The sequence below is a fragment of the Toxorhynchites rutilus genome, chromosome 2, assembly GCF_029784135.1.
Source record: "Toxorhynchites rutilus septentrionalis strain SRP chromosome 2, ASM2978413v1, whole genome shotgun sequence".
In the NCBI taxonomy this organism is placed as follows: domain Eukaryota; kingdom Metazoa; phylum Arthropoda; class Insecta; order Diptera; family Culicidae; genus Toxorhynchites; species Toxorhynchites rutilus.
In genome coordinates, this window is record NC_073745.1 from 193,781,606 (window position 1) to 193,806,402 (window position 24,797).

Here is a 24,797-nt window from a genome sequence, read left to right on the forward strand (position 1 = left end):
TTATTTCCACCAAAAACTAATTATTCCGAATACCTGGAAAAATCAATATAATTTTCCAAAATAAATTTCCCAAAATTATTTTTCAAATGACCGTAAATGTCGTGCCAAAAACCACGTTGGGCGCCAAATGCAACCCGCGACGCCGGGGAAGCGCGCGAGTTCGTCGCGACCGGGGATTTTGCGCAGATAAGCGGTCGGCTTAAGCGCCACTCCCGCGAGGGAGACCGACCGCCGTGTTTTATCCTTGCCCGGCAATGAGACACCCACTGAGGGCGGGTTTGTCCTTTTTCTCACAAACCCGGTTATTTCCGCGACTCTTCTGCGCTAAGAAGGACCCGCGACACAGTTTGTCCGCGTTCCACAATTCAGGCAACAGAGGCAATACGGTTGTTTCCAATGAACACCGTTTATGCCAAAATTCTCATCATTGGACCTACGCAATGATGCCAAACCCACCCACCTTGAAGTTTCAGAGGACGAGGTGCGGGGGTTGAAAAGTTGTCCACAACAGAAGAGGAGCCCCAACCCTGGGCTCGTGACCTATCTGAAATTTATTCGGGTTTTTAGGCTACACCGCTAGCCAGTAAATGCACAAAACTTCCGTCTACATCTAATTATTGGTTATCACACAACATTTATTCAGCTAACTCAACATATTATCCCACAAGTTTTAATTATATTTACAACATTTACTTCGAAACTTCCAATTAACGAAAAATAATAACTACATGAACAATTTTATTTAACTATTACGGGATTCGAACATCGGACCCATTGATTCAAGTCCAGCGATTATTCTACAAAGCCTAATTTCGCATCTTGTGTAACCCTTTATTAATAGCGATCAGCATAAGCGCGCCGTCGGTAAATCTCTACGCTTCGATTGCATGTGGCATTGTTGTGTGGCGTTGTTAGTTGTGTGTGGTTTTATTCTTTGGTTCTTTTAACCCTACATGCGCATGTTATTTTAGGGTAAAAATAGTTTTCTACTCACACTACCTAGGCTTTACGTGCATCTACTTTACCGCCGTTCCACGGTAGGCGATGAATGACGAGTCCGTAGGCGTAGATGATGGGACGTAGACGTTGAATGCGCATCCGACGTGTAGTGGTGCCGTGCTGCGCCTTCCCTTGATTCGAGTGACGATTCGCGCTTCGCGCGGCCACCTGGTTTGACTGATGTGGTGGCGAAGATCCAATCTTCGATCATGGGGTCAGGATACGGCTCCTTCCTACACACAACAAAGATTAAAACACCACACATATGCCACAATTAATTTTAGCATCAGCCACATGTCTTGGAGCTCTAAGCTTACCTTTGATTTCGCTAAACGGGAACACAAGCGAAGAATTACACTTTTCGATTTCTCGGAAAAACTTATTTTAAACTAACTAAACATGAAACAAAGAGACAAAAAAAAACAGAAAAAAAACCAAAAAAACTTTAGTCTACTGACTAGCACGTGTAGCCTTTCACCTACGGTACCTTTTTACCGTCCACTCGCGATGCAAAAAAAACTGGTCCGCCCTGCCTATTCCACGGTCGAAGTCGGAATGGGCAAGCATATCTCAAGATCCTCAGATCAGCGAGACATTCATTGGAACCGGAATTACGTAATAGTTAACGATGTTAACTATTCCGTATTCACACCGAAATTCCCCTGCGCTTTCATTGGTCGCGCATTCAAGCATTCGCGGGCGATACCCTTTAACCTCCCGAGCAGAGTTCAAGTCGAAGCGCTCGCCGGGTTTTGAAATTTGAAGAACAAGAAAACCCCGCCGAAAGACTCTGCTATTTGGGGGAAATATCCAAATGAAAAAATAGCAAAAAAAAAAAAAGAAAGCATGAGTCTTTCGGAGTGTTGGTATGTGGGTGTCTTGGCTAAAACAGCCGCCCAGTCACATCCAGCACCCATTATGGCTAGTTGCTCAAATCTAAAATCGGGAGCGGCACTCGCGTTGCCAAACATCCAATACATAGAAAGAAGAGAGAATCCCAGATCCACACAGGAGAGATTGTGTTGGATCTGAAACTCAAAATAACGAAACGAGGGGCTTCCAAAAGTCGAAATCAGTACCGTGCTACAAATGTTACAAATTAAACATTAGAGGAATTGGTACAAATTCGGTACCCCGTGGGTAATTTGGTACCCACCCGGATCTCCGGCGGTAATGAGCGCACTCTGGTGGTGAATAAAAAAAAGTATTCTAGGAATGTAGTAACAAACGTCAGATGGCCCAAAATATCTGTTTTTTAAAAAAAATTCAAATTTTGTTGTTTTTGAAATCTCGAAAATTTTCATGTGCGTCTTTTGAAAAATCATTAAAAATCGAATAGTGAGCCGATTTTAAATATTAAAGCTGATTTGGATCAAGAAATTGATTTTCTTCAACGAATTCGAGTAAGTGTATTGAGATTTTAATCACAAATTTAATAGATTTCATTCCAAAGTGAACATTCGGTATGCGGGTAATTTGGCACCCCAATGTAAACATAGTGTTAATGATTCCATGGGCCCATTCCGCCTGCACCGACTGCGAGACTGATTACTACGCTTGCGACTTTGGAAAGGTTTTTGATTCGTTTTACTTTTTTAGTTAGAAATAAATCGAGATGAAATTTGTTCACTTTTTCTTGAAAAAACCCCGTTTTTTGTTCCTCTTTGTTTTGTAAAATTGCATGCTTTTTCGTCAAAGTTGAGTTAATTCAAGTAAGATATAGTGTACTTCACTTCTAGTTTGTATGAAAATGTCAAAAAATACGTTTTTCAGCGATTTCAGGACGATTCTTTTAATTTGAAAAAAATAAAACAATGGGGTGCCAAATTTATACCCAGGCATCTCGGGTACTCGAATTTGAGTTGTTTCACTTCTATGCTCAAAGCTCCAAGCCAAATCAAGATTTTTGAAATCGGTTTGCGGGGAAATGTCCGCAATAGATTCCTTCATAAGCTGACGCAATATGAAGAAATTCCGAGCTAAGAGCTAAGTCCAAAAAAACAAAATGAGGTACCGAATTTGTATCAGTTCCTCTAATAGTAATATTTCAAAAGACCATGTTGTTGTTCGAAAACCTTTTTTCGTGTAAAAGTGCCCATCTTTCGATGTATAAGTGACATGTTGGAAATTGTAAGGGCTATTTATATCTTGTTTACAGTATTTTAAAAACATGTTTTCGAAAAAAAATATTTTTTTTCAAATATAAATTTTTTAATTTTTTTTTCATTGAATTTTTTTTTTTCAAACATTTGTTCGATATCTTTGAATGAAACCCCAAATTATTTCCCATATTTCATTCTTTGACCAACTGTTTGTAGATTTTATAGTTTTCAAATTAATTTTTTTCAAAAAAAAAACAAAAAATCTATCAAACCTACAATTTTTGAATTAATTTTTGACGTAGAACCACGTCTTTCAAGAAGGATGCAAATCAGAAAACGAGTAACGTTTTTATGGAATAAAGTTAGCATTTCACTGTGAACGAATTTTCATGATTTGCATACCAATCGAATCGAAAATTCTCTAAGATTTGTTAGATATGCTATACACTACAATTCGCTAATCTCTAAACGGTTGAAATTCATGAAAACTGGAAGAATTTCGTTTTTCCCATACAATTGTTCTGCCGATTTGTGTGCCAACCCTACCCGTATTTCGAATGCTTATAACTCAAAAATTTCTTAATAGGTCGGAAAGATGTTTGCATTAATTGATAGCAAATATTTCTACGCGTCTATCACAACTAATAAAATGTTATTTTTCATGAGATGAACAATTGAATAACTGTAAAATGTTAATCATTATCTAAACGCCCTAACTGCCAGATTTTGATTGGCCCGATTTACGGTTTCCCCAACACAGACTTCCAACTCGATGCACCTGTGGAAATCCGCTACGGAAAGCGGAGCGCCCCCTTCGTGATGACCGGCACGGTAAACGGGCAGGTTTTCCTTAAGGAGTGCCTATAGAAGCGCTTACTACCACTATTGAAGCAGCACGAGGGCCCGACCATCTTCTGGCCGGATCTCGCTTCGTGCCACTATTCAAAGGACGTGTTGGAGTGGTACGAAGCCAACGGGGTCACCTTCGTGCCAAAGGAAATGAACCCGCCCAACGCGCCGGAGCTTCGCCCAATAGAGAAATATTGGGCGATAATGAAGCAGGCCCTCCGGAAGAACCCAAAAGTTGTCAAATCGGAGGCGGACTTCAAGAGAAAATGGATTTCTGTTCAAAAAAAACTACAACCTGACGTTGTACAGAACCTTATGGACGGGGTAAAGAGGAAGGTGCGAGCATACGGACTTGGGCTCGAAGTATGAATAAAAAGAAAATGCCAAAAGTTGTTTAATAGTTTTTATTTTACTGTCTAAAATTTTCAAAAGGATCGGTCTACTGGGCGAATTTCTACAGCGTTTTTTCCGTGATGCAATTTGATGCGACACACCCTTTATTTCTTCACAATAAAATTTATTTTGGGTTAGATTTTTATTTGTATTGGGGTTGCAATACAAGACCGCCGACCCGCCATCGTAAGCGACGGCCTCTAGCAAGCAAATCTGTGTTCCACCGATTGCCCGGTTGGTTTAAAACGTAGGAGACGATCCTTCAGTTTGATCCAACCAAGTGTTAGCGAGCGTCGGACGGCATTCGTTTGCCCGGTTTATTTTTGCCTTGAAATATATCATTCATATAAAGTCTCCTACGTTTCTAACTAACCCAGCAATAGGTGGAACACAGTTTTGCTTGCGAGAAGCAACCGCTTCCGGTGGTGGGTCGACTGCCGACTCGGATTGCGTAACCTCGGCAATCTCGGTTCCTTGTCCTCGTTAAATAGGGAATTTGTTCCCATTAGATTAACCCCAGATTAAATTTTATTACGAAAATAATACAATTTATGTTACAAATTGCGATGCGGTGGCGTTTATATGTAAGTACCAAAAAATTTATAATTTATAGATTTGTTACCTTCTTAAACATGATCTGTTATCTTGCGTTTTTTTTTCATTCTTCGTTTTTTGTACTTCTTTGGCAAACGTGTTTCTCTGTCGGGTGATGCTCGAATGATATTAATTTATTATCAGTTTATCGCAAGATTAAAATCTTTTTTAATATATTTCTTTCTTTTTCACTGGGGATTATTCACCATTCGGATAACCGTTCTATCCAGATAAATGATATTTGAGTAACCGTGTTTTTCGTAAATGCTCTAGAATCTCGCTGTGTTATACTACTTGTGCTTCCAACGCATTATCTGTCTTTTTTCTTTTCTGATTTCAATACCTCATTCTACCAATTGTATGGCGACTGCTTGGAATTGACAGCTTTCTTGGACGTGATCCAAAAGACTGGATAATGTTTATTATCGAATTCGAAAGTCTATTATTTATACAAAATTAATAATTTAATTAACTTCAAAGTGATTCTATGTCACGTTTTCATAACTTTGAAAAATATAGTACGCAGTGCCACTTTTTCTTGTTTTACTCTACCCACGCAATATACGAGTTCTTGGATACAGTTAATGTATAAATGTAATCATTTTAATAACACTTATCTGCAGTGTTTGGATTTCGATCAAAATCGAATGATACACAATGTGTCATGCAAGTAACCTCTCACGAACATATAACCAAATATGAGAGGATCATTCAGATACTTGTATGAATGACAGTAATCACTTGTGTTACATTAAATGATTAAACCAAGAGAGGAACGAAGACTGTAGTTTGCATATTCGAGCTGTATCAAACATCGCAAACCATTTTCGAAGCCTGCATGCAAGTTTGAACCGCATATATCGTCCCGCTCTACAATAGCGAAACTCACTGCACAGACAAGTGCAAAGTAATAAATGATACAAGAAAAATTACGTCATCATTCGGTCACCATTTGCAGGTAGCAACGAATGGGAAAAGAGAGCGGTGTTGCTAGTAAAACTATGCGGTCTATATGAATATACATATTTCAAGGGATAGCGGCGTTCAAAATAGAAAATATGATCTGTCTACCCTTGCCTTAGCCTCTATCGAGCTAAATAATCATATAGTTTGCACTCTCTGAGACTTAAAAATCAGGATCTGCTATATTAGCTGAATATGAATCATTCGCTTTGCGTAGTCCGTACGATCCTACTGTTTCATATCACATAGAGAGGTCGATATGCATATGTTAGAGGCAAAGAAGAAAATGAACTTTCTGCACCGAGAACCCGAAAGCGTATATGATGATTTTGCTTGCCGGTTGATGTATTATGAAGTGCGAACCGATGCAGAGTTGTCTCGTTCTCTTTTGTGTCGTGATTTGCAGCACGTAACAACAAAAAAATGCCGCTGGGGGAAATGATTTGTGTATGATCATATTTGAACGAACGAAAGCGATTTTTTCAGTGAATGGATCATTTGGCAAACACTGCTTATCTGAATTAAATATGAAAATGCCAACTTCTTTAAATATAGTTGAGGGGCTTAGAATGCAAGGGGTGTAAGTGATTTGATCGATTTCTTTTCATCAACTTTTTCTTTCGTGAATAACTCAGTGCACAAAAACGTTCCAATTTGATTTTGCTATTGAAACCGACAATTCTAGAGCAACATGTCAAAAGGGCCTATCTTCTTTGATCGATTCTCTTCATCTACATTCTCTTTCATTAATAACTCAGTGGTAAAAGCATTTCCTGATGTGTTCTACGATAAGGAGTGTGAAAGGGAACCTCGTTTATCAAACTATATGGTAAAACTAGAGCAAAATCAGTCTGAAAGGCCGTGGATATCGAAAGAGAAAGTCGATGAAGAGAAACGATCAAAGAAGATAGACCCTTTTGACATGTTGCTTTAGAATTGAGGTTCTGACCTATCGTCCACATTGTCAAATAAGCTGGGAATGTGTTTGCAGTTAAGTTATAATCAAAAGAGAAAGTCGATAAAGAGAAATCGATCAAATCACTTACACCACCCATTCTAAGCCCCTCAATTGTAAGCATTACATTCGGGTATATGTTCCATTCGGGTGATTGGAATACGAGCGATTGTTATGTATAAAAAAAAATATTATTAAATTGAATTTTCGAATAACTCATTGATATTTCAAAACATCATATTTAAATCAGACATCCCGATTTTGAGTTACGATTTTTTGGAAGAAATATCAATGTTGATCTATTTAAAAAAAAACATTGTAATTTAAATTGGTCATCTATATATATAAAAATGGATTTCTGTCCGTCTGTATGTCTGTCTGTCTGATATTTATGGACTCGGAAACTACTGAACCGATCAACATGAAAATTGGTATGTAGGGGTTTTTGGGGCCGGGGAAGGTTTTCGTGACAGTTTGAGACCCCTTCCCCCTCTCTAAGGGGGGCTGCCATACAAATGAAACACAAATTTCTGCATTACTCGAGAATTATTCAAGCAAATGGAACCAAATTAGGCTTATTGAGGTTTTAAAGTGCAATAAATGTTTCTATGGTAGTTAGACTCTCCACCCCCTTCTCTAAGGGTGGGCTGTCATACAAATGAAACACAAATTTCTGCATAACTCGAAAGCTAATCAAGCAAAATTTGGGATGTGAGGATTTTTGGGTATGAGAAATGTTTCTATAATGGTATGATACCCCTCCCTCCTCTGGAATGGAGAGGGGGTCCCATAAAAATATTACACATATTTCAACCTAAAATATTCCAGCCAAACATGGCAATTGAAAATTTTCGGAAAACTCTGAAAGAAAAAGGGAAAATTCGGAAAATTAAATTCCCATATGTTCTACAATTACATAGTGACAAGTGCTGTAAGTCCATTTGATGTTTGCGCTAGCGAAATTGATCTTTGTTCGAAACTGGAAATGGATTTTAATGTGATGAAACGCACTCCTATATCTTCTTCTATCCAAACCATAAAAAAGATCACCGGATCTCGAGTAAGGAATCGTCCGATTTGGGGCTGTCTTTATTCTATCATATTTTCTGTATAGAACATTTATTCCATGTAACGGAGAAACATGTTATTTATAAGTGGTTGAAAAACCTTGAACGAGAATTGTGTCTGAAAATAATCTGATATTATAATGATGAATTTTGTTAGAAATACTAGGAATTTTATAGTAAAAAGTAAATTCAATGGACGAATAGAAGATCAATCAATGAACAGTTGTGCGATTGGACCCATGAACTTGCTCAGAGTAAGAAAACGTTTGTTTGAAGGTATTGATAACAAAAAACAAATTTTGGGCGGGGCGAAGTTTGCCGGGTTAGCTAGTATAATAATAAAAATTGTGATTTTAGGTAGTTTCCATCATTAGGACCAAATTTCAAGAAAGTCGGAGAAATTCAAAGTAGAACGTGGAATTTATCAACTGAATGGAATCTAGTCTAAATTTGTATGTAATCGAATCATATATACATATAATCGGTATATACACTCGACAAAAAATTATTAGAGAATTAGAGGAACAGTGTGTAAAATCGAAAATTTCAAGTGATTTTTGACAAAAAATTTGAAAAATCAATTCATAAATGAATCGCTGAATATGTTGATAAGAGCAAAACTCGAGGAAGGAATCGTCCGAATTAGGGCTGTCTTTATTCTATCATATTTGTTGTATCAAACATTTATTCCATGTAACGGAGAAACATGTTATTTGCAAGTGGTTGTGAATTGTGTCTGAAAATAATCTTATATTATAATGACGTGTTTTGGTGGAACTACTAGGAATTTTAAAGTAAAAAGTAATTTTAAAGGGTCGATTAGAAGATCAATCAATGAACAGTTCCGCGATGGGATCCATGAACGTGCGCTTAGTAAGAAAACATGAATGTTTGAAGGTATTGATAACAAAAAATAAATTTTGAGCGGGACGAAGTTTGCCGGGTCAGTTAGTATTTTATAAATCAGCATTTGAACAACAGTCATCTAACTTAGAAAATCATTGGAAACCCCTAACAAATGTACACCACTTATTGGAGAAATATTACTTGTTTTCCTCGGTGTATTCAACCGTCGTCCACGTTTTGGACATGTTTATTGAACTCAGTTTCACGCGTAAACACGATTTGCTTCAACCATATACACGCATGAATGGTGTGTAATCGTTCTGCCGGAAAAAGTAAAGGAACAAAAAAGGAAAATCCAAAACAATGCAAAAACTCTTCCGTTTCGGCTGGTAACTGAGAGATATTATTATGCAAGCTATTTTTCTCCTAACGGGGTACATAATGCAAACCACATCTCGTTCATTGAACGGCACTGCCAGTGTAATTTGGCAAGTGCTCAGAAATGTTTCGAAATTGCTGTAATTGACCCCCGAGGATCGGAGGCGTTATGGAATAGTGTGGTGAAATCCGCAACATAATCTTCAAAATAAAAAAAAAGATTATTTATTCCTGTACGAACGATACTTCGTAACAATACACAACAAAAACTTGTAGGTCTGGTTTGTGTAATGATGTTCAACATCCTCTATTGAGATCAAGGGGAAGGAAAACATACCAAAAACTGCAAACTGTATATATGCTGACTGAACTTTCGTTGGCGTCTGCAGTTTCCTATTTCTCAAGTCTCCGGACTCTGCCCACTCTGTCCCGCGTTAATCTAAACCCAGTCAGCCACAGACGACTAACAACAGTGAGATAGATGCTTTTTTTGTCTTCGTGTTTTGCCAACACATCCACCACCAATGGTAACGACAAGAAGTGATTAAGTGCTTGATAATCCTCCGCTCTCTGATGCTCGGATGCTCGCTGTTCGCTAGTTTCTGCGGATTGATTGTAGTAGGTATGCTGCGGGAACGAGTTTCGTTCCGGTGATGACGTTTGTGCGGTACAGATTTCGTCGGAATACTGAGAAATCGACGGTACTCACCACTTGGGCACTTCCGGATGATGACTGTAGCATCAGAATCGCAACAATCTTATCCAGGCAAAGCAAATAAAGAATCATTGTGATTGTGAAACTAATTTGGGACAGTACCTAGAGCTGATATTGCGCTCGAATACTTTACCCTTTGGGAACTTCCAAATACTATTTACAGAATAAGAGCGGGACAACTAAGAACACCCAGGCAACGAACTTTCGTTGCGGTCGGTTCCGGTCGGACTCGCAGACGGTCACCTTTCCGAATTGTATTGTCTTCCTCCGGACAGACGATTTCTCAAGCGCATCGCGATGGCATAAACCGGAATCGCCACACAAGAATAAAGTGCTTGCTCGTCACCCGCTTTAGAAAAAAAAAACAAAACTAAAAGAAACAACTAAGTGGATTTATAGCGACTCTGCAACTCTTGCTTTGGCAGCCGCAGCTTGCCTCAACATATTGGTTTCAATCGAGAGAAACCACCGAATGTAATTTGATATCATCCGGCTATCAAAGTGGATTAGCACAACGAACAAGCGCAAATGTTCTCATCCATTGATCAGAGACGCACACGAAAGGCTTCGGAACCTGGGGTCAGGAAACCACAAGAAAAACTGTTAACCGCGCACTGTGTGCAAATCTGTTGCACCGACGGATCTGTTTGAACACCGATTGCGTGAACAGGGCCATTCTCAATGAGCATTGAAGCGAACAGCATGTTCCACATGAGTGTCACTCATGTTTGCTTTTGTACTTCCGTTGTCATCATTAGCGTCATCGTGTGTCATTAGTATCAGGACTATGTTGCGGAGATTTCTGTTTCAAATTAAATACATATGTGTCCCAATGCAGAACAAAAAAATTGAGTCTATTCGAGTCTATTTCGGTCAATTGGCCATCGAAAAAACACAAATTTCGATGAGTCATGAAGCGAATTTTATACAACGTAATTCAACGCAAAATTAACCGACCTCCAGCGACCCAAAATATTTTTACATAAGATGTCGTCTACCAAAAAATCGATTTACATTATCACGTCATTAGAAATTTAAATTGGGACTGATTTTTTATAATTGGGTATCCCGTGGTCGAGTAGTTAGCGTTACATATTATCATGCCTGGGGTTTGGGTTTACAATTCCCGTTCTGGCCGGGGGATTTTTCGTCAAAGATTTTTTTCCAACTTGCATATTCTAGAACTTGCCACTCCGAATACATTCGAGGCATGTTATTTGGCATAAAAAAAAATCTAAAGTATTAAGGGGATATTCTATAGACACGAATTCCAGACGTCTTTTGGAGCTCCGTAAAAATATAACAAAGAATATTTTCACTATCCATTATATCATTATTTGTTCATCTGTCCTTTAGCAATGAAACAAAAATTGAACGGGAAAAATATCCACAAATAGAATAGTTAAGAGCTGATGAAGTGAGAAGGTTAAAAAAATGTTGTGCCATTGCGTACACGATTGCAGCCCTTCTGGTTATCTGAAACAAAAAAATCGAACAGATTCTCAATCAGTAAAAATGCCGCTATCGCATGAACCTCGGACAAGTCAAAAACATCATTTTTGACAAAATGGCGGCCGTTTGAAAAACAAAATGCGGTTTAAAACGTTTTTCTTTACGTTTCCCGATTTTTTAAAAATAGTAAAATTTAAAAAAATAAAATTTTTTAGAGGTTTGTGCGATACAGAGACGCCTGTAGGTTATATCCATATAAATTCGACATAAATCGACAGTAGAACTTGAGATATCGTGTACGCAAGTTTTTGAAGTTCATTGTTATGGCCGTACCAGGTTAGATACCGCATAACTAAAATGGTATAATAGTATTTTCGATAAGTCCTTTCTTGGGTGTATTCTTGAATGCCTGAACTACAGGAAAATGAAAGAAACAAATTTTGATTTTTTTTAAATTTCTAGACTAGAATACTACCTTAACTACTAAGTGTTAATAAATAACGCAAGTACCTAGGTTGAGACGGCAAAAGTTCCTCTGGGAACGTTAGTGACATTCAAGAAGTTTGACAAAATTGTTGGAAAGTCATTGAACTTTCTCCATAATACAATAATCGAATAAATTCCGGTGATTCGAAAAATACAGAAACCAAAAATCAATAATCCGACAAAATGCATAAAGCCATAATCTAATTTAAAAAAATTTGAAACACAAAAATCTGAAGCTAAATAATAAAAAAAATAACTGCAAAAATTCAAGAATACAAGAATGTAAAATAAAACGAAAATCTATTATTCCAAAAATGTAAAATTCTATAATTGAACATCCAAAAACCTGGACCTCCAGAATCCAATAATCTCAAATGCAAAAATCCAATGAACTAGAATCAGAAAGTTTTAAAATTCAAAAGCATAAAATCCAATATAATCCAATGAATAAAAATAATAAAAAATCTATGCATCTAAAAATAATTCAATGGAATCCAAAAAATATTAAACTTGAAATAAAATCTACATCCCAAAACTTTAAAATCTGCAAAATGTAATATGAAAAAATCAAAAAACCCAAAAATTAACATAAAAAAGCGAAAATCCATGGATCTAGAAATGTAAAATTAAAAAATGTGAAATTAAAAAATCTAAAATCCACAAATCTGAAGAACCAAAATCCAAACAAAATCTTGAAACTCTAGATAAAATAAAAAATCCAAAAGTATGAAGTCCAAAAATACAAAAGTGCATACATACATACAGAAATACGTCTTAAATCCAGAGAGAGAGAGGAAAGAGAGAGAGGAGAGCGAAAGAGAAGAGAGGAGAGAGAGAGAGGGAGGGGGTAGGTAGGGAGAGAGAACGGGAGAGAGAAAGAGAGTGAGACAGAAAGAGAGAACGAGAGAGAGAAAGAGAGAGTGAGACAGAAAGAGAGAACGAGAGAGAAAGAGAGAGAACGAGGGAGAAAGAGACAGTGTGAACGAGAGAGAGAAAGAGAGAATGCGAAAGAAAGAGACAGAGAGAAAGAGAGAATGCGAAAGAAAAAGACAGAGATAAAGAGAGAATGCGAAAGAAAGAGACAGAGAGAAAGAGAGAATGCGAAAAAAAGAGTCAGAGAGAACGAGAGAAAAAGAGAGCGAGAAAGAGAGAAAGAGAAAGAGAGAGAGAGAGCGAGAGAGAATGAGAGAGAGACAATGAGAGAGAGAGTCAATGAGAGAGAGACAACGAGAGAGGGAAAACAAGGAAGAGAGAGAGAGAGAGAAATAGAAGGAACGAAATAGAGAGAGAGAGAGAGAGAGAGAGAGAGAGAAATAAAGAGCTGGAGCTGGAGCACTCAGTTTGCTTGCACAGCACTTTATGGAAAGGGGAAATACTTCCACCGGGTCTATAGCGAGACTATAAAAATTGTCATTTACGATTTTCAACTCCAATCTGGGAGGACCGTGCTCCATCATACAAACTGAGACTCCACCGAGTACAAAACAAGATCCTCAAGATGACTCCAAGTCGGCCACAGTGGACAAAAACTAGTGAGGTGTCTTCTTGGATACCCTAGAGGTGAACTTTGCCTGCTAAACCATAAATATTGCGAGAAGCTTATGTATTGAGGACTTTTAGTTTGAGGACAATAATTTTTAAAAATTCTTACCGCGAAACCGACACTATAAAGCCATATTTCATGAAATTTGGTCGGTGTGTAAAAAAAAAAGCTGAACTTCAACCAGTATTTTCTCCAAGATAAATTATTTTGTGTTGCAGTGTCATTTATATATACTTTTCCAGATGATGGGATGATAATTCGTTTTCATCGAATAGTCGATGCAGGTTGAATGGCAAATTGGGGATTCTTCCATCTAGAATATTTCACAGCATTGAACCCAACTACAACAACCATCAAAAGATTTCCACAGTTTACCTAGGCGCCGGAGTTGGCTTCGGAATGTTTGTGTACACCAACTTCTCGACAGATGCGATGGCTATCATCATGTCTCTCTGTAAAATGTGACACTGCACGCCAAATTCCATATTTGGCCGACGAATCTGATTCATAAATGTCTGATAAGCCTTTTATAGCTTTTTTTTAAAACATTCTCATTAATATCGTATGAACTCAAACGTGTCATATGTGAATGAAAAAATCCCATTTTGTGTAGTCACCATCACAAGTTTCATAAAAAAATAGTGACGGTTTGGACAGTATGAAAGTTAACCAAGTAGCGAATTATATGAGGTAGGAGTGAACAACAATAATTGGTCCAATTATGGTACCTGTCAAAATATTATTTTTTCCACCTCAAGAACATTCGTAAACAGCTACCACATGTTACTACTACCTGCTCGAATAATGAACAAACAAAAACATTCAAAGAAAGGATTGTTCATTTAAAAAAAACTGGCAATCAAGGGATTAAATTTCCCCCCGAAAATTATCAAGAAAAACATCACATCCCTTACAACTAGAGGTTTATCTTCCTCATTCTGAGAGACACATATTTCAGAATAAATCCTATATTGTGATAAATGAGCACGGATTGAAGATATCGTCCATCTGCTGTCTCTATTCAACAAGAGCAGATTTAATGCGATGGCGATAATATTGGCCGCGCATTTGAAATCACTGTGCTTAATCTTATGATTTACACCGAAATTTATGTATATGATAGCTGACTTTGCTTGTGCGACCAATGAATTTCTCCTCTTGGCGAAGATTTCCTAGCACTCGCTCACTCTATCGAGAGGAGGCCCCCTACGGTTTGTCAGCGGATTGAGTTCGCCGTAATAACTGCTTGCTTGGTCGACACTAGAAGGCATTATTATTAAGCTCGCTGTGCCTCCCATGAAGCTGCGTGAGGTAGAGTGAGATGGAGCACATGGGTTGGCTTCGCTTGCGGTCTTATGATAGGGATGTCTTTATTCATATTTTAGGTTTTATGCGTGGAATAAAAATTATTTTACTTTTGGTTCATTGGCACAGCGACTTCATATGTGATAAACCCCTCACCCGCAAGTGGTGATGCTTTGAACACCTCGTCTTCGAACCGTGTCTCACAACATTTTCCACAGAATCTCTTGAACATTGGACGCGATCTCTCTCGTGGTGTACTACAAAACCCGCTTCGGGTAACATAAAGCCATGAAACAAACGTGAACGACGAGAAAAGAGGGAAACATACGAACGTAACAATCGGTAGGAGGAAGAAGATGAAAAAAAGGTTTTAAAACCGGTTATTCGAGTTTGGTTTTACTTCTACTTTTCTCACTTTGCCCTCGATTGTAAAGCTCCCACATACACACGCGCACACACACACACACATCTGTACAATTTTCATCTGACATAATAAACATGACTCTCTCTCTCTCTCTCTCTCTCTCTCTCTCTCTCTCTCTCCCTTTCGGACCACTCAAGTTTTTCGGTTTCAAAGAAGCGATTGTTCGTGAAGGGCCCGAAAGTGGTGTTCAATGGCCGAAGGGTAAAGTGTTCCAGAAATAATTAATTCATCAAGTTTAAAGAACGTTTGCTCGGAAGAAGAATGAAGGGGGGGGAGCGCAGTTCGATAATTGTGGGTAACGGCGCTCTCGCTGAACGTGACCAATCGACAACTCCACAGTTGCGTCGGGTTGAGCCAAGTTGGTAACAATGATGTAAAACTGGAATCAATACAGAATGTCTTTGATCACAAAAGATGTCTGAAACACGGTTGCGTCGCACAGTGCGTTGAATGTTTGGGTATGCGGAACAAAGATCGGTATAGCTGTTTTAGTGATTTTGATCTTATAGATATAATGGTTAGTAATGACGAGCCTTACTAATTGATTGAATTACGAATGCTTCATACGTAACCATGACAGTGACTCAAATGACGAATATCGTGCCAACTCGTCTTAGAAGTTGACAGTACCATCTCAGATTGCAGTGAAACATTTGTCCATTTAGGCAACTTTAAAATCTCTAAAAAAAATCTAGACAACATTTTTAAAATTGCCTAGGTTTTTTTCTTTTACAAAAAATATAAATCAAAAATTATAAGACCTACAAAATGTTGGCCAAAAAATTAACATTACGAAATTGTTTGAAATTACATTGAAAACTAGCAAGCAAAAATAAAAAGTTGATGGGTCTGAGCCTAAGGGCACGGACGGAATCTTGACATAGGACTGTGATTGTGTGTAGTAATTGCATTTAAATTGAGTTTTTTATTGTTCAAAATCTGTATTTTTTTCTCTTTTGATATATCAAATGGATGCCCTGGAAAAACCGTTTCCTGTATGTACTTGTATCCTTAAAACGGGTTAGATGACATAACGTGGTAGAATTCAGTACCGCATTCTGTTCAAAAATGTATACAAAAATACCATTAAAGCCATTACAACCCTTTTTCTGTTTATTCAATCATGCAGAAGAAGACAAAGAGTCATCGTGTATCATTTTTAAACACAAGTCTAAATAGTTAAGACCTACATAAATATAAGCCTGAGTCAAATCAATCTATGACTACAAAAATATATTATAGATAAAAATAGCATTATCTCCTTCGTCACCACGTTGTCCGGAACATTGTTTGTAATAACTTTATAGCCCTGTAAGATCGCGACTACTCAAGCTATCATAATCTGATTTACGTGCGTATACCCTTTCGATCTTCTAAATTAGCTGTCATTTAAATTGCCATTTATTGTGTTTTTACAAAAACAAACAACATACTCGATATTATGACATCCTGGACCACAATTACACAAATTGTTAGTAGTGAGACCTACACGATAAAAACATAAATTGAGCACAAATTGATATGACAACATACAATATAATATAAAATTAATGCCTATTATCGGTAAACGGAGAATAATTCATTTTACGCATCAACTCACATTATGAGCTAACGCCCGAATTTAGGCAAAAAGATTGCTCGTTGCGTCGGAGAGGAAGCTAGTGGATAGTGCAATCGAAAGAAAACATATCCAATTAAATCGTCAAATTGTTAACTTTTTTTACTATATTCATTGTTCATGTTTCAAGCAAAAAAAATCTGTATAAATTTCCTGTCTAATGATATATAACACAACATATGTCGCAATAACCATTTGTAGTAATATGCGTTTGAAAACTCTTAATAAATCGTTACATTTTTCGTAGAGTGACCCCCCTATATAGAAATCAAAGACATAGTCCTATGCCAAAAAATGCACCGACAAAAATAATTCAAAAATTAAAATTTATTATTTCTGTAAAAAAATTAATACCCATACCAGAGCTATTCGAAGGCGGAAAATGAAGACAGAGTCTACTCTCAGTAGAGTCGGTCTGACTAGGACTACTTCGGCAGTCGCCGTTGACAGAAAATGCATTGACTAGCGTTTAGAGCGAGGATGACTGATGAATTATTCTAGTCAATACTTATTCTGACTGACGCGACATTCAACTGACTTCAATCCACACTTCCATTTTCCTCTGACACTAATTTCATACCCGCGTACATAATCTTATTTTCACGTTCATATAGAGTGGAACGAAACTTGATTTCTGATACAAAAATGAGTACACCATTAATGGACGGTTTATTTTCTATCCACCATCAACTTTTTCAAGTTTCCTCCAAAAAATAACACCTAATACTATTTTTTTGCAAGTCAATGATTCTCATATGCCATATAGTTCAGAAACTATAAGAGACAGAAAGATTACGTCTTTGACAAAATTCCATATTTTTATATTATTTTGAACATTGCCGAATACAATATATAGCTATCTTGGGTCTTTGAAAAAAATAGGAAAGAAGGATTAGTTATTATTTTTTTAAAAGAAAACATTAGAAAGATTATGTTAGCAAACTCCTTTCTTGTAGAAGTGCTCTCCTTCCAATGTATTGATAATTTGTGGGTATTATATGGAATATACATATAATTTTTTTTCAGGATATTGAAAAAAAAGGTTTTTGAGAATGACGAACTTTTATTTTTATTTTGTTTTCGGTGTAATTAATATAAATTTTTATTCATTTGTTCGATATTTTTTAACCCTTGAACTCTTTTTTAGCCCTAAGCCCTACAATAGTTTTTAAGTTAGAAATTTTCATAAAAAATTAAGAAAAAAACATAGATCTTTTTCAAAAAGTCCTCTAAATTTTTTATGAGTTTTTGAGTATGCACAGTTGCTTAAATGGCCGTAAAATGGCCATTTGAGCAAATTTGAACCCTTGAAGTCTAAAAAAATCTACATATTTTCACTGCAATCTGAAATGTGCAACCAAGAGCTAGTCGAGTTGGCATCCAACACTCTTCGAATGCCACATTCTTTTAGGAAACGAATGCGAATGAACTGAGTAAATTTAGTTGAAACTCATTCAGTCATTGATGATATATACAAGCCGAGGGCGCCTTTTTTCTCCGGAATGTATTTCCCCATAACACGGACTACAAAAGCAAGCGCCGTGGGGTTATCGTCACATCATTTATGATTCGACAGTTATCCAGCCAGCAACCAGTCGACAGCTGCGGCGAGAGCGTCCAAAATGGCCTTTTTCAAGACCAAACGTGAATGAACGCCACAATTCAACACACACACACACTCTCATCGTAACTTGAAAGAGAATTGTGCTTGATACTAATTTTACATTGTAATGAGAAATTTTTATCGAAAATACTTGAAAACATAAGGTTGTTGCTAAAAGTACTCCATGAACACAACGCTTCGGTTCGGTTATTCAAGACGGCATTGGAAGATATGGAATCTACATGAAAAACTATGTATTGGTTGGTTACATTGAAAATAAAATTTTTAAGCTTATTATGAGGAGAATCGACAAAATGAATGAGTCACCCTTCTCTAACTTGGTTGATTCTTTTATATTTTTCAATAGATTTCAAACTACAAAGTTAATTCGCATCTCAAGGCTAGACCAAATAGTAGATCAATCAAAAGAGGAAGACCCTCTCTGTATGATAACTCGATTGATTCCGTTTGAAGAGAATTGTTTTATTTTAGAAATGATACAAAATATAGATATCGAAAAATGAGACTGATGTGACTATTGAAGAAGTATTCGTGCATCAAACGCCAGCGGCCGACAGCCATTAAGGATGAATCCTGCTTCTACGAATACTAATTGAAAAAAGCCCAAAAACCTCAAGCACCTCAGACAGATCGTTTCTTGTTATAAATTCATTTAGCAATGTGTTACCTGTAAATGCAGATAAAAACATATTATATATTAAATAAAGAATATTGAGAAATTTAATTTTCACACAGGTTTACGATTATAGTTCTTATTGGATGTAGTTGCTCTTGAACGCGAGCACTTTTTTTTGTAAAAAAAGGTAGGAAGAAAATAACACACAAATTTATTTTTTTGCGTCTGCAATATTTTCACAATTCTACAGGAAATGTCACCATCATCCGGGGGAAAATTGATCAAACGTACTAATTTTAGCTTTTGGAGGGATTATGTAATCAAATTTCAAACCTTTCTATATGACACTATCACTAATCATCTGACGATTTTTTCTCCAATGATTTCCAACGTAACACTTATGAAAATTGCATAAATATTCACATTTTTATGAATAGAAACATATTCTCAATACATCATATTGAAAGACGCCAAACATATTAATTCACAGCCAACCAATTCTTTACGAATTGAAACAGCTATCAAATAGTTTCGACTACTATTGAAACAAGTAAGTGAAATCAATTTTACTAAAAAATCACGAAAGAAAATTATTTTCCTTAACCAGACAACCTCAATTATCGAGTTTAATTATCGGAAACCTGAATCGGAACATACAGGTTTCGTTAATGAGGTTATGTAGGCTAACTGCTGGAACCGCATTCTCAAATGTTTTGGAATGGTTAAGATCAGTTATTGTACCCAAACATTTCTTGTAAGCTCGATTCACATTTTGGCTTAACACGTTCGTTGCCCCGTCACCCAGATATGGGTGACACTTTCCTCGTTCAAATTGAATAGGGTTTTCAAGTTCAACCTCGCAATAAACTCGAAAATGTCGCGTTGGGTGACGAACGTGTTAAGCAATAATCGAAGAGTTTATCACTGCAGGATGTAGAGGAAGTAAACAAACAGTTGAGGAACTGAGTAAGAGCCATTCACTGGGGTAAGACCGGCACCCCTTGAGTTTTACTGGCGAACTCTAATTAACTATGTTTTTGAACACTGTACATGTTAGTATTTATTATTGCAGACGTTTGAAATCTCTGCATCTAAAAATTCACTCCTCTAACTGTACCATTATATTCATCAGCATTAGAAGCAACCGTAGGGGAACGAACTGGGGGTTCGGGGGAACGGTAATTTGGCAAGGAATAGTCAGTTTTCAAGACTGACAACAAAAACAGAGCGAGAGAAACCGGCACCCCACGGGGGTAACACCGGCACCCTCAATTCGTCATTAAATATACTTGACACCAGCTGAACCAGTTTGAATGTGGCAACAGCCAAATGGGAGGTATTCAAATTCTAGATGTCCCCATCGTATATGGTTCGAATTGCTAAACTGATTCCGTAGATATGGTCGGAACAAGTTTCGGTGAACATGGAATATGGAAAGGAAAGGAATTTGATATTAGGCAAATAAATCATGTGGCACCTCAAATCATACCACAATTCAACTACAAGTTCGATGGAATCTAGGTCTTAGTTTCGAGCTTACCACCTCTCACAAAACGGTGTCCTGTAATGTCGATCTGGGGATCCCAAAGTCTTGGAAGCACGTTTGACAGAAACTCCACCAACGATAGCCTCTTTTTCCAGGATGAGGTTCTCCAGGGACCCACTCTCAGAATTCGATTTGCTTGGGAGCTGCAAGACATCTGAAATAGATGGAAAATATGTCCCAATAACCTTCAACTAACTGGAAATCATGCCGGGCTTACTCCACTCAAAGGGTGACGGTCTTACCCCAGCAGCATACAGTTTTTAAGGAGATTTTTTCTTTCAATTTATTGCAACTTTACTCAACTCGAGTTCCAGTGATAGTGAACAATCCTGGGGACAAACTGTAGAAAAACCAAAAAGGATTTGAAACCTCCTTTAAGCTACAAAGCTTAAATTCCTCTATCCAAAAATTACATCTGGTTGTACATCATGGGCACTCCCGTTTGTTTTGATTAATATTTTGACATTTTGACGAATCACGGTGGGTTGGATTTGATTTCAAACGTCTAAATTAATGAATACTAATATGTACAGTGTTCAAAAACATAGTTAATTAGAGTTTTCCAATATAACTCAAGGGGTGCCGGTCTTACCCCCCAGTGGAGGGCTCTCCCTTAGTTCCCCTATTGTTTATGTAGTTTACATCCTGCAGTGATAAACTCTTCGATTATTGCTTAAGCCAAAATGTGGATTACAAGAAACGTTTGGGTACAATAACTGATCTTAACCATTCCAAAACATTTGAGAATGAGGTTCCAGCAGTTAGCCTCATTAACGAAACCTGAATATGTTCCGGTTCAGGTTTCCGTGGGAAGTGACCTCTTTATGACCAGAACCAAATCCCTTCATGCGACATATCTCGAATCTAATAAATTTCAGAACCAACACCTTTCAATTTCAAGGAAGTTTGACCACATCAGGATAACCTGGATGCCGTATGCCCTGCAAGGTTTCAGGGTTTACATATTTATCAGAAATTGAGTCAATTAAACCTGAATGAATTTTCGTACATATTACACTAGAGCAGGGGTTTTCCAAATGATGCTCCGCGAAGTTATAGCAAATGCTCCCACTTGAAAACCCACCGTGAAGAAAACCATTCTTCAATTGAAACTCACTGGGCATATTTATCTTGTTTACTCCGGGTCAGATGTCGTGTCACTGCGACTCGCAACCGAAATAGAGTTGTTCCCAGTTGGGTAATGTCAATGCAAATAGGATTTGTTTTATTGATTGAAAAATGCAAGTGCTCTGTCTAATAATTTTGCTATAAAAAGTGTTCTGCCATAAACAAAATCTGAAAACCCCAGCACTAGAGAATCATGATAAAAATGATTGATCAAATTCATCCCAAAGCTGTTTTAAAATATCCAGCTAAAAATTTACCAAACTAACACTTACGGAAATTTTCCACTAAAATTTTCCATAACGTGTTGTGCTCTTGGGACCAGCACTGGTTTAGAAATAATATAGTTGAGTAGAAATTAATTGGAAAAATTCAGAAATATTCAAATTTTCTGAAAAAGTGATCAATTTACCCCCGGTTTACGGTACTGTTCTTTTTCTCAACTCAACCTAAAATACATGGTACGAATGATTCCACTATGTCTGTAGAATACAAAAAAAACTATATACGTTCATAGTTCGGGTTAAGTTATGTCGAAATAAAATATAAGTAGTAATATGAAAAAAAATAAATCTAGAGCAGTTCTTTATTCATTCAATTGTTTCATTCCATTAATATGTTGAAAACATGGACTCTATTGGCTCATTTCGCATGTTTCGCGAAATGTTTACAAAATATAACTATGAAGTCGTGAAGTCTCTAATGAAACCCGGCAAAAGCATACGACGGTTTGAAATAACATTCATGTCAGTCCATTAATCAGGAAATAATATTGTTGCCCTCTTGTTCCGCACTCGGAACAGGCTCGTGCTTTGCGCGTTTTTCGCGGGGGAAACATGTGCAAACCCTGGGTGTGTCCCAAACTGGATGTCTGCTTCTCTACGCCGTAAAATTCACTATCTGGTGACTGTTCACTCAATAAAAGTGGAACAACACTTATAGAGACCATAAAATAAACCAGGAATATTCAGTGTACATTGATAAACTTTCTGGTCTCAGTCTGTCGGAGCTCCTAATTAAAACATATCGAGATTGACCATCACCACGAACTCGTTTCGCTGAAGTGGTTTATTGATAAGATTTATTGATATACATTTCATTCTATGTTACGTAAATTTATCTTTTCTTGGAACTAATTTACACCAGGTTGAAGGAATGTGATATACTCCTTATAAATCTGTACGAAGTATTTTTCGGGCTGAATTAGGGAGAATAATTTCGCGGAGCTATCACAATTTCACAGCGCTACATTTTTTAGCAATTTAACATTTTGTCGTCTGATAATTTGTGCAATCCTAGGAAATGACGATTCAGATCGGGAGATCCGCACGAATATAATCGCACAATATGTTTACGTTGACCGTTGATTGTTAGTAGCAAAACAACAATCCAGCTCCAAAGTATAGCGCGCGCCTTTGCGTAGTAACTATTTTTAGAATGCTCTCCGAGGCTACCAATTGGAACCCAACGAATATCGTTCGTTCAATTGCGATTAAGCTTCGGTAAACCGATGTTGAGTGAGGCTAGAAGTTATTTGCCTAATTAAACTGTCTTAGCAATTAAACCTGATGGAAACACAAATTACACGCCGTCGTCGTTGTCATTTGTGCTAACTTTTGTTCTATTGACATTCTCATGTGACATGGAGCTTTTAAATGTTGCATTGTTTACTAATTAGCCAAGCTTATTAAGCAATGGTAGGTGTTTTACGTTTCCCTGCGGAGTTTGCTTATGAGGCAACTTACATAGAGACAGAACACGTAGAGAGAGATAGAAAGAGCTAGTATCAACAAAGCCGTGCGCTTCAAAACACAACAAACACGGTTTATTTATTGCCGGCCCCAGGTAACTTTTGAAATCGGAGTCAACGAATGATGATATCACGAATTATGATCATGTCACATTTGATTTAATTCTGAGTCACTGCGATGGAAAACTATGTTTCCACAAGTTTAACAATGAGGCGATAAAATAAGTTCTAGCTCTTTGTACTTGAGAGCTCTGCTACAAATAGAATGGAAATAATTGTAAGCTACTACACAAAGTCAGTTCACTAGAGTAGCTTCAATCTTCAGATAAAAGCATTCACAGCTATATATGAGCAGTGTTTGTGCCGTTCACCAGTGATATTCTTAGATGCTTCCAATTATTTGTCATGATTTTTTATCGGTTTTAAAGCAATATTCTTCATCTTCCATGTCAAAACAGAATCTTCTAAGCCACAGCTCCCACAAGCAAACGATGATTATCAGCTGCATTTTTCTTCAGAACAAAATAATGTAATAAAACAACTAGCAAATTGTGTTTTCCGGTACAAAATTCAACATACTAATGGCGATAAAAATATTGGTTGTTTAAACTTCACTCAAATGAACGTTCTACGTTATGAAACTGGAGTACACGCCTTTCAGATACATGTGTTGTCAACAACAGCATAAAGCCAAAAGTACGACATTCACCATGTATTATAAATCTGCATAGCCATGCTTGAACTTGATAAATAGTGAAAAATAAATAATACATAATAAATAATATATAATAAATAATAAAAAATAAATAATAAAAAATAAATGATAAATAATAAATAATAAATAATAAATAATAAATAATAAATAATAAATAATAAATAATAAATAATAAATAATAAATAATAAATAATAAATAATAAATAATATAAAATAAATAATAAATAATACATAATAAATAATAAAAACAGGTCGGGCTCGATTATATAGTTCGAGAAATTTTTTTTTCATGTTTCAAATATGGCTTATTTCACGACAAAATACTACCTTTGAACGTTAAGGTGAAATTTAAGTGGCTTCTATATGGACGTTGGGTCAAACCCGTGAATTTTGAAGATTTTGCTTGAATTTTCACCAGGAATTGTATATATCGATATTGCAGAGAAATTAAGCAAGATAGAAGTTGGATGTCAGAGAACAAATTGTAGAGCGGTTAGAGAGCTTTAATTTCATTGATAGGAACAATCAAGTTTAATATGAATTTTTAGGATAAAATTAATAATAATAATAATAACAACTATATCCTGTACTCAAATTTTCCTAATGAAAGCAACAGAATCGTCTTCTGTATCGTACTTTTCAATGTAGCGCCAGTTTGAGGCCACAGAGTCCGAAACAAACAAAAAGCTCTGTAACTCTGTCATTGTTGAAATTCTATCATATGCGTAGAAG

The 24,797-nt window shown here is 36.8% G+C and overlaps 1 protein-coding gene across 2 annotated transcripts in view; it reads right to left on the reverse strand.

Moving 5' to 3' along the window:
- The window catches only part of LOC129764248 (semaphorin-1A), a 204,805-nt gene that overhangs the window by 156,684 nt on the left and 23,324 nt on the right, over positions 1-24,797 (reverse strand). The window lies entirely within an intron of this gene.